The sequence below is a fragment of the Lactuca sativa genome, chromosome 5 (assembly GCF_002870075.4).
Source record: "Lactuca sativa cultivar Salinas chromosome 5, Lsat_Salinas_v11, whole genome shotgun sequence".
In the NCBI taxonomy this organism is placed as follows: domain Eukaryota; kingdom Viridiplantae; phylum Streptophyta; class Magnoliopsida; order Asterales; family Asteraceae; genus Lactuca; species Lactuca sativa.
This window is the reverse complement of record NC_056627.2, coordinates 142,204,535-142,216,617: the sequence shown is the minus strand read 5'-3', so window position 1 is coordinate 142,216,617 and position 12,083 is coordinate 142,204,535. Positions and strand designations below refer to the sequence as shown.

At 37.4% G+C, this 12,083-nt stretch overlaps 1 non-coding gene across 1 annotated transcript; it reads left to right on the top strand.

Annotated features, from left to right (window-relative positions):
- The first annotated feature begins 11,689 nt into the window (after positions 1 to 11,689).
- LOC111920614 (small nucleolar RNA R71) lies at positions 11,690 to 11,796 on the top strand. Its single transcript, XR_002859947.1, has one exon. It is a non-coding gene; the product is annotated as a small nucleolar RNA R71 (small nucleolar RNA).
- The last annotated feature ends 287 nt before the right edge of the window (positions 11,797 to 12,083 follow it).

Genomic DNA, 12,083 nt, shown 5'->3' with positions numbered 1-12,083 from the left:
TGGTTTTTGTTGCAATATATCAGGCTTACTTTTTTGTTTACATCTACATTATGAATAAAGTGGAAGAAAATGTTGTCAAGAGTATCCAAATCATAACTATTTTTAATATTTTTAGTAATAATAGGGTCCTTTTGGGTTTTCCTTAAGAGTCATTTGAGAAATTAAAAGGAAACATAATTTAGGAGAAACTAGTTTATTAATTTTTCAAGATATGATAAATTAATTACAAAATATTTTGGAATTAATTAATTAAATGGGTTGAATGTTAATTAATTACAAGTTTAATTAATTGGAACATTCCAGAACCCTTAATAATAAGGGATGATTTTAAGGATAACCCTTATCAGGCTATTTGAATTGTTATAGGATTAAGCAACTACAACATGGGGAGCTAGGGATAAAACCCAAGATGTTCTTTCTCTCCTTTGAAATTTTGGCCCCCTCTTCCATTTCCTCTCAATCGACTAAATTCACAACCCTTCTAGGGTTACTGAAATTTTTGATTTTTCCTCCCCTCTCCTAAGGTTTGTTGTAACACTGTTTTCCCATAATAGATTAGTGGATAGTATAAGGGAGTCAAATGCATGGTTTTTGAGGAAAACCATATGCCACAACATGGCATATAGAGTGCCACGACGTTGCATACAAGATGGAGAATGTGTATTTTGGGTAGGCACCATGACTTAGCAATAGAATGGCCACAATGTGGCGAACGTTGACCATGGATTTTTAGGGTTTCTGATATGTTTAAGCACCTTAACTCCAGGTTAGGGCATCCTTTTCAGCCTCTAACCTCTCTATTTTGAAAACCTTAGCCCTCTTTATGTGTTCTTGGTGTTTCTTGGCCATTTGAAGACCATTTTCTCATATTTTGGTGTGGAGCTTGAAGACCAAGTTTCTTGCAAAGTGTTTTGGTTAAGAGCTGACGTGTAGATCTAGCAAATGGACTTCATTTATGTACCATTGTGAGTAAACAACATCCATCTTGACCTCTAGTTTGCTAGCTATTGTAGTTTGATCATTTATGTCCCTTTTTGATCCTTTTAAGCTTGGGCGGAACTTCAACACCTCTTGAGCTTATTTTATCATCTACTAATCTTGTTGGACTGGGAAAGTTTGCATCTTGATCTTGTTTTTGAAGCTATGCATATTTTACAAAAGGTTTTATTCTATCAAGAACTTAGAGTTATGGATCTTGATTTGGCATGGAGTCCTAATGGATAAAGTTTGAAAATTTATCCATTAAGTCAGTAAAAACAACTAGATCTAATGTTTTAGGCTTTGGTCTGATGAAATTAAGCACTTAATGGAGATTTTGGCATTCTGCCAGTAGCCAAGGTGTGGCCTAGGGTTTGCCACGACGTGGCGATGCTCAAAATCACGACTGTTTTGTCTTGGCATTTCCATGACATGGATAAGCAGGGTCCACGACGTGTCAATGTCCTGCATATTGGTTGTTATGACCTTGCATTTCCACTACGTGCCCAAGGGGATTCACGACGTTGATGGGTTTTGTACACTTCATCAATCCTATGGTGTTCATGCAAACCCTAAAGCTTTGGAATCACAAACACCATGAGCAACAAGATGAACAAAGAGAAGTAAGAGAAGGCACAAAACGTCCAAGAACTCTTAGGGATCACTTCACCACGTTTTTGGGGCCTTAGGGGTTTATTATATAGTTAGGCTATTAAGTTTATCAAACAAGGAAACCCTAATTTGACTACATAAGCATCAAGCATCCCATGGACTCCCTCCTTAGAGGCCTTGGACGAATTCTTATTGGTTTCCCCATAGATTTTGTCCACTCCAACCTCTATGGAGTCCATTAGCCCATTTATGCAACTATCATATAATTTGGAATATTAGTCCCCTTTATTTAATTAATCTCTTTTAGTCACAAAACTAATTCTTAATTAATTCTTGACTAATATTAATTAAACAATATGATTTCTGCTTTAATATTATTCTTATTAGTAAATCATAATCAATCCTCTTTCTCCTTAGTTCATCTTATCAGTTGCTTTGGTGAAGATAACCCAAAAGGACCATGCTCATAATCAGGTCAAGTACATGCCAAACTAGTTATGGGCTTAGACACCTAATCCAACAGTCTCCCACTTGGATACGTCTAATAACTATTTTGCATATGGCTTCAGAACCTGATCAGCAATCGTAACTTTCAAAAGCCGCTGTCAACTCTAATCTTATCAGTAACATATCCTTTAGATAAGGGATCATATATTCCTCCATTACAGATATCGTATGAACTGAGACATGGATTTTAATCATAATCTCTGTGCATGTGTTGTTTCCCGATTTCCGATTTATGAATACTGACAACATACTACAATTGAACACATCAACTAAGTCCCAACTTGGCCAAGCGCTTAGGGTATCATCACTTTATCATCGAGGGGCCCATATATATCGCTTTTATCCCACTTTGGGTAAAAGGAACGAATAAACTTCAACCCAAATGTTTGCTTGTACCTACTCATCAAATCACACACAACAATATGTTTTATAACACCAAGTTACTGGTGCGTTTTCATATTATCAATGTGCAACCGACTTACAGAATACAACTGACACGTCTCGGTTTCAAGAATATAAGATATTATCGTCTCACTAATCACTCGTGATAAAATCCATGAAGCGATCCAAGTGAGCGTGAGTTTAATCCAATACTCTAACCTTATGGGAGCACTCATGAACTCTGTAGCAAACTTGTGCTATGTCTAAACACTTTAAACAATCTACAGACGGATTCATGAAAGTCTTCTTTCATATCTACTTCCAAAATATGATCGATTGTGGATGGTTTGAATAACCTAGTTATTCTGGAAGTCAAAACATGCAAAGTGAAACACAATAATAATCGAATCCAATATGGACCCAAACTTTTGAGTATAAATAAAACTCCTTTTATTTAGTCACCATATTGATTACACATTATTCATTGTATAATGTTTCGGATAATCAACTTATTACTTGAATAATAACAACATTTGTCCCATGCTCCAAGCATGCACACTATGTTTACCTATGGTACTTACTTTGTGAAATAGATCAATTGAACACATTTCCAATGATACTCATCTCACAATTCGTAATCCTTATCATTAGTGTAAGAATACAAGAGTCTCGCCACTACTAGAATATGTTAGATTCTTACATTTTATGCAACGATCCCTTCGTAATGTCACAATACCAAAATCACAAAGACTTTGCCAATAAGATTACAAAGTGCTCTATTGGAGATTGTTACAAGGCAATTCCATAGATATGAAGTCTCACATTCAAAGTACATTCCTTTGAACATCCTTCTTTCATAAAAGTTTCTTATCTAGACATAGATTCTTAACGTCCAACTCCCAATATGGAAACATTTCCATATTTTCCATATGACAACTCATTCTAAATAGAGTCTTATCTATGCATAATAAAGTCAATATGGTACATTCGTTACTATACTTCCAACTGCCGACAAGTGACCATGCTTGGCGAACCTTAGATCGTCTTTGATAGTTGTTTAATTATTTTAGTCAAATTCGGTTCTAGTCCTTTTTCCCTCTTAATTCCCTAGGCATTTGGAAAATTTAGAATGTTCGAATATTACAGCATATGCAATCGATCCTGTACCCAAAGCGTATGGGACACAATTCATAATGAAAAACGTGATACTTTACCAGTTTTTGCTATAATATTGCCATACATAGAATTCATTTATGTTGAATCTTTTCAACATAACATCCATATAAGTCCTTTGACTAAATTTGATTAAAATTTCTTGATCCAAGCTTTTAGATTTTGAAACAAAGTATAATATTCTCTCCCTTAATTATAGAAAAACAATTTTTCAACCCCTACAACTTTGCAAACTAAAACCTTTTGTTTTCTATAATTAATGTTTCTATCTTCCAACACTTAAAATAATAATCATGTTCCCACTAACATGATGGTTATATCCATACCAGCATAACATTTATGCTCCCACTAGCTTTGACACGTATTCAGAAAACAGTTGGACTTCTAAAAAGCAATACTTACTAACTTCCAAAGTTCATATTTCTAAGACGATATCCTTCGATAATCCTTTATCTAAGCTTCTCAAAACTCATTTACCTTCCCTTAGATAACTCATATGTGTGTCTAAACAATTTCAACACTTATAGCAATAAGTCTTAAATGTTTAAACTAATTGCCAAATCTCACAATTCGAAATATGAAGAGGGATGCCATAATCATAATCGAATTTGAGAATGCAATTTACACAATCTCTATCTCCTTAGAATCTTCCTAGTGAAAGGGTTTCCTCACAATCATTTTCATGAAGGAGAGAAACCTTATGACACTTAGATTTTATGGTGTATGTGTTCCTATCCATGTGAATTTGTCATAACCATAATCATAAGATAATGTTCGTGACAAATCCAAACTCTTATGGACTGAACTTGTTCATTCTTAATTTATTGCCATCAAGGATCCCACCATTGCTTCCAAGTTATTGTGCAACTCACCCCTACCTATCAATGTACTTTCCATTGATCAGTGATGTGCACAAAAGTACCCACTAATTTTAATTTTTATAACCTAACAAACTTAAACTAACTATGCACTTATAGGCAGTGTATCTAGTCAGATTACAATATAGCTTGGGTAAGTTAGGTGTCGATCACATGAAATGATGTTACTAATTAATCTACTTACTATTAAATCAACCTAATTATTAACAAGTTTAAAAGGGGTTTTTATCTGATTTTACAAGATCAGATGAACTTTACTCAAATTCAATAGGTAAAAACACACTCTTGTTTAGTTCGAATCCACTTCGTCCTTATGGCTAGCTAATTATTATGGATTATCAAGTTGGTTTTAATTGTATTAGTAATTTAGTTCTAACTTTACCAATAATTAATTAATTCATGTCAAACTATGTATGGTCACACACAATTAAACACATAATCAATTATCAATATAAATATGCTATGTAAAATTTATTATCAAACGCAATTATAGTCACAATCCACGTTCTCTAACACAGCTAAGTTTATTTACTCGAATTACTAACTAAGATTAGTCAATCTTAGCTCCAACAATTTAATGTTCACTAAATCATTAGGTAAACAAGTTCATGCAGTTAATGGTCACTAAGCTACACAAAACATGTAATCAAGCTAGTAGAGAAACAAACACAAGCATGCTAGGTAACTACAAATCAAACACAAGCAATTTACCAACTAAATAAATCCATAAAAATTAAGCTATTCATAAGTTAGAAGCTTCATCTAACTAAACAAGAGTAGCTAGATTCAGCTGCTCATAATAGCAACTAACACACTAACACAAATCAAAGTGTAATGAAACATGTTCCTAGGTAACAAATAATTAAACTAAATTATGGACCTTCACACTTTTGGTGTTGAAAACCTTTTTCCAGACCCTTTCTTCTGCTCAAAATCGCCTTTTGGAACTCCTTTCTTCAGCCAAAAAGTCTCCACTTCGTAATGATCAAGAATGCTTAAATATCCTCCAAAATCTCGTGCCACGTCGTGGTCCCCAAGTTATCCTTATCGGGCAAGGATTCTTCCATAACGCGATCTTTATCTTCTGCAATACTCGTGCCACGTTGTGGCTATCCTGGCCATGTCATGGGTTTAAAAATTTTCATGGATTTATTCATCTCTTGTGTTCCACGTCTCCCATGTTCTACATATTGTCGCTTTTGGTCCCTTTCTTCGAAAATACTTTTAATTGACTGAAAATAACAATTTAAAGTCATAAGTACCATTATTCTAAACATTTTATCAACTTATTAATAAAAATGTACTTAAATATTGCCTAAAAATAGTTAAATATGGCAATATCAAAATACCCAACAATTAGGCTTTACTTGCCCTCAAGCAAATTTAAACTTAACCCTTGATTACTAACATCACGTAGAACAATCCGACTCTAGCCCAGCCATTATGCCAAGGCCTCAATGCATGCATTTGTGTCTAAAATTTCCCTAAAGTACCCCCATACTTTAAATAATCACAATCTTCATAAACACTCGCCCACTTCTTTCGACCAATGCTCATTTTATGCAACCCTCCGAATCCATCCCCATAAATCTTACTTAACCTCAAGGTATTTTTGTAAAGCTACCCAAGTATACATAACTAGAGAATTACAACTTTTAGAAGATACCACAACATGGAGCTCTTGAATTCTTCTTTTCTTCAATATTTAATCTTCAATTTCTTTGAATTCACTTCTTCATGATTTATGGAATCTTCAATTTTTGAACTTTTGGAATTTTGATCTTTAAATTCACACTTTAATTGCTCCAAAATTCTTCAACTTTTCTGGTAATTTCTCTTTTTTTTTCACATGTATCTCACTTTTTTTTCACTCAAAACCTAGATGCTTAAGCAGGGGCGCTTTACTTCAACCTTTATTGGTTAATACATATCTTTCCTGGATACATTTCAGGTTTAGGCTGCTAAACATTTTGCACCCCTCAAACCAAGTGGGGTTATGTTTTTGTTCCATGATTTCACTAAAATAAGGGAGGCCACAAATGCACTATAACGTATATCGGCTCAACTAAACATTTGAACTTTTATCGGATCATCCCATATAACACTAGCAACTACAGTTTATTATTAATACTATATTTAATTATTAAAGATTCCATTTTTCAAATTTTCTAGTAATTTCTACCATCAAATTTTTATCATTATCTAGCAATTTACTTTTTTACCCCTATCCCACACTTATTTCATACAATGCCCTCATTGTATGCATAGAAAAAATCAAAAATAAAGAAAAGGGAGAAAAAGGAACAGACTCCCCTGGGATAGCGTGCATCTGGAACACGGATCTCTCAGAAATATAAAGTTGGTGTAGAACTGGATGAATATGTAAATAAACCACGAACATGACTCGAAACTTCAATTCTTCAAAGTGGGTGCTAGTAAGTAGAAAAAGAAAAAAAAAGTGGGAAGGATAACTAATACATGTCATGGCAAAGAATACCACGTCGTGATAATAGATGAAGACGCGAACAGAAGGCTGCTTTAATTCTTCAAATTGTATGAGAACCACGACGTGGTGTAAGGAGCCCACGTCGTGGAAACTGAACATCAAAAAAAATGCCTCATCGCCTTATTCATCCTAGCAGCTTTACCAGTGTCTGTATGGGTTAAGACTCTTCTATGTAAATATACTTCCCAATTGTAACCTCTCTCCTACTAACGTACCCCACACTTATCTTGAATTGTGGGTTCCAACTCACAACTTTAAGCTTCCTTGACTTGACTAGACAAACACGACTCTTGACTTAACCTTATACGCTCCTGAGAATTCCAATGCTAATCTGAAAAACGGAACAACCCAAAAGAAATAAAAGAGTAACATCATAGTTCAACAAAGTCTTACATCACAAACCAAATTCAAACATAAAACAAAACTACTTAAAACAAAACAAAAGAAAATAAATAGAAAAGAAAATCAATCATCATCTCCTTGTCCCTACGCTCCACTTGGTCCTGCCCTGTCATTCTGCGGATGCCAAAGCTCCTCCCATGTTGGAAAATAAGGATAATGTGGTGGCATAGAAGGTGGCCAGGTCACACCCAAATGCGAATAAATACCCTCAGTAAGCTGGGTATGATAAATAGCATGCCCCCGGAGATTATCCAAATAAGTTCCCACCCGACTCTGAAAAGGGTCGGTGGGTACTCCTTGTACATGCTGTGGAGCAGCACGCTCTCTCTCCATCTCTCCTCCAGCTCGCACATTTCAACGCCGCGGTCTAGCTGGCGGTTGCTGCCCTGGCTGCGCCTCCTCCTGCTCCTCATTTATTGGCAATATAACAAAACCACCCCCGACATTCACCAGTACCCGCATAACTCCCAGGACTTGGATGGTTAAATCAGTATCCGGGAATTGGGTAAGATTCCTCACAAATTCGTGGGTCAAAATATGATACGACCTAGCAAGGCGAGTAACCAAATGTCCCCCCGTAATCGGACTCCCGGGCCTAGATTTAGCCGCTTTCTTCCCCATGAATCTCGCCAACATATATGGTAAATCACAGCAAACCCCATGGGTAATAAGAGTCCACAGATAAAACAAATTATGAATAGGGACTTTATCGCCATGATGCTTGTGATTTATAGAAAAAGTGATAAGGCGATGCAGAAATCGGAAAACAGGATTCCAAATTTGTGACTCACTCGAGTCACGAGTATTATACTCATGGTTGGAAATGCTCCGCCAGAACTGGACATCCATAATACCGGGATTAAAATCCCGAACACATCCAAGTAGGAATGGTATTAAAAACGGAGATTGAGTCTCCACTTCGGTATAAAGTCCCATCCGCCAAACGAACTCCCGAAGACTACATTCCCTATATACACCACCCAAGCGGAACACAAGTGCCCAGTTGTATGTAAAGTCAATGGTGCGTTCCTCGAAGCATACGGTAGAGAAAAACTCCACCGATAACTCCCGGTACACGGGTTCTTGAATTGCAAACAAATTCCGCCATCCGTGACAAGTGAAGAAAAAATGATCCCCTTCGTATGTTTTCGTCCAATAGCGTTATAATTCAGCAACCATTCCCACACCACCGAGCCATCCCCAATCGATAATCGGAGCTATCGCAAATTCCCTGTTGTACAACCATCCCAACCGATTTTCATATGTAGTCAACAATGGTCGGGAAATGTTTTGTGGAAACTGATATAAAGGATGTATACTCGCCACATCAATTGAATTTTCCTCCTGTGGAACAGCCCTTCGAGGTCCCATGTCTGCATATAAAATTAAACCAATGCAGTACACACCCAAAACATTAAAAAAAAATTTAAAACTGTTTTGCCAGAAATCACGACGTGGCCAAGCTCGCCACGTCGTGGACCGCAGTAGGAACATGGGTATGGATCGGTCACTTTATATGCGATTTTAACCAAAAACAATGCTTGGGGTTTGTTCCTATGGATATTCAAAGGACATGCAACCTAGAATCAACAACTAATTTCAACCAATTTCGTGAATCTCATCATTCACATAAACCCTAACCATGAAAATGTAAAATTGGAAGAAATAACTACAATTAATGTATAGAATACATACCAAATAGAGTTAGACGACAAGAAAATGCAAGGGATTTGGAAGACAAATTAAGAAATTGGCTGTGGGGACCTTGTTCCCGTTCATGAGGCAGTAAGCAAGTGGGAATGGGGAATGTGCGGTCAAAGGGTTTTAAAGAAATGGTCCCCCCGTGACTTTTTAAAGGCCACGTCGTGGCTGGCTTTGCCACGTTGTGGACTTTGAAAAATTATGATCTATTTTAAAAAAAAAAAATCCATCTGATCCCCGTAATTACTCTTTAACCACGACGTGGCATTATCAGGCCACGACATGGCATATGTCTGATCACAAAAATTGAATAAAATCACAACTGTTTAACTAACTACTTTGCATTTTATTTATTAATTAAAGCTCCCCACAACTAATTCTTACTAAGTATCAGTTATTATACGATAAGTTGATATCTTTCCTAATTAAAAACTCAAAACTAAAAGAAAAGAAAATGCAAACCAAGCTCGGGTTGCCTCCCGAGAAGTGCTTCTTTTTCTTGGAGTCTTGAGCTGGACTCCGTGCCTCCTACGTTGAATCTTCGGAAGAGTCCATCACCAACTGGACCTTTTTTTCCTTAAAACGTCTCTTGTAAGCTTGGACTCGTCTTTTGTATGCCTTCTTTGAATTCTCTTTTTTAGCTTTGAGCTCTTCTTCAAGCTTGCGTTTAATCCCTTGAGTCTTTAACTTTTCTTCACTCTTCATCTCCATACCACTTGTCTCTTCCTTCACCATTTGCCTTGTCACCTTTGAAGTAACCTCTTCTTCATCACTTGTTATCCCCTTATCTTCTTTTCTCACCCAAGAAGGTGGACTCTTTTAAGCTATGACTTCAACCGAATATGGAACAGATGCTCTTGGTTTTGTTCTTTTGACTTGATGAACTGTCTTGATCTCTTCTTCCATAAGCCTTTCTAGTTCTTCTAGTTCATTGTCTTCATTAATTGTGAACACCTCTTCTTGAACATGATCCTCTTGGAAGTCATCTTGCATCCCAAAAACTTCTTTTTCATCTCCCACCCTCAAAGTGAGCTTAGACTCACGAATATCAACAAGAGCTCCAGCAGTGTTAAGCAATGGACGACCAAGGATAATTGGAACATCGGGGTCTTCCTTCATATCCAACACTACAAAATCTATTGGAAAAACAATTTTTCCAATTTTCACCAAAATATCCTCCACGATGCCCCGGGGTTGTGTCACTGAACGGTTCGCCATGTGAATTGTCATTCTTGTAGCCTTCATCTTCTGAATTTCCAATTTTTGATAAAATGAAAAAGGTATCAAATTAATGCTAGCCCCGGAATCAGCTAAAGCATTAACCTTCATTTTCTTACCAAACTCACACGGAAGAGTGAGGCATCTAGGATCCCCCATCTTCTCTGGTATCTCCCCCAGCACAGCTTTTGAGCTTTGCTCACTTAGAATCACCTTAGAATTCTTCTTTAATTCGACATGGTTGTCTATCAAGGCTTGCAGTAAACTTTGATACTCGGGAATTTTGGATAAGGACTCGACAAAGGGAGTATTAATCGGGATTCCCTTCACATGTTTGACAAACTCTATATGCTCCTTCTCTAGTGGACTAAGTGCAGCTCGGGATGGAAACGGCAAAGGCGACTGATAAACCGGAACAGGCTCAGAAACTTTTCGTTCAGACAAGAGCCACGTCGTGGCCAAAGAAGTGCCACGACGTGGCGAAGCTGTTTCAGCAACCCCTTCACTTTCGAACCTTGGCTTCTTTGGTTTTGGATCGGGCTGCTGTGGTTCTTCTTCCAATGCCTCCTGGAACTCAAAGATCGCTTCTTCTTCAGTATCAATGGCCATTACATGAGATTGGGTCTTCACTTTGGGATTCTTCGGGGACAACTTTTCATGAACCAGAGTGGCTAGTTGACCAAATTGTACTTCAAGGTTATGGATGAAGGCTTGCTGATTCTTTATTAAAGTTTGTTGTTCAATAATAGCAGAATCAGTGGCATCGTGTCTCTTTTTCGAAGCTTGCATAAACTTCATCAATATGGTCTCTAGATCGGGTTTCTTCTCAGCTGGTGGCTGCTCCTTTTGATAGAAGCCTCGACCTGTCTGCCTATACTTCTCTTCTTTTTGCTTCTTATACTCTTCATATGGAAGCCACTCCTTCTTTGGTTTCCTCCAGTCTTCATCAAACTTATCCCCACTCGAGTAGCACACTTGAGCTTTTCTATTCCCAAACTCATCTAATTTACAGTCCTTGGTCAAGTGTGGACCACTACACCTCTCGCAACCTAGTCTGATGGAATGAATTGACTGGTCCATTTGTGTTATCCTTCGATCCAAATTATTTAGCATGGCCATAATAGCTGCTATTTCTTCAGTTTGGGTCCCTCCACCGCCTTTGATTCCATCTTGCCTAGGGTTGTGATATTCGTGAGAGTGCTTCGCGAATTCTTCAATCAGCTCCTTGACTTCCCTTGGATTCTTCTTTGTCAAGGGTCCTTGAGAATCAAGAAGCTGTCTCGTCATAACGTTGACCCCATCATAGAAAATCAACATCTCTTGTTGCACATTTAGATCATGTCGAGGGCAATTTCTGAGCAAGCCCTTGTACCGCTCCCATGCTTCGTATAATGACCCCCCCGGTTGTTGCTCAAAGTTGGCTATTGCCTTCTTGAGTTTAGCTATCTTGGATGGTGGGCAAAACTGATCAAGAAATTGCTCACGCATTTGAGCCCAAGTGGTGATTGTACCTGGTGGAAGTGATTTTAACCACTCATTAGCAGCTCCCTTGAAAGTAATGGGAAGCATCCTAAGCAAGACGGTGTTTCTGTTGACATTTAAGACATTGAAGTAATCCGCAATGTCGTTAACTTCATCTAGATGCTTAAATGCATCCTCATGATCTTTCCCAAAAACTGGGATATCTTTCAGTGCAGTCAAGATGTGGCCCTTCAGCTTGAATGTGG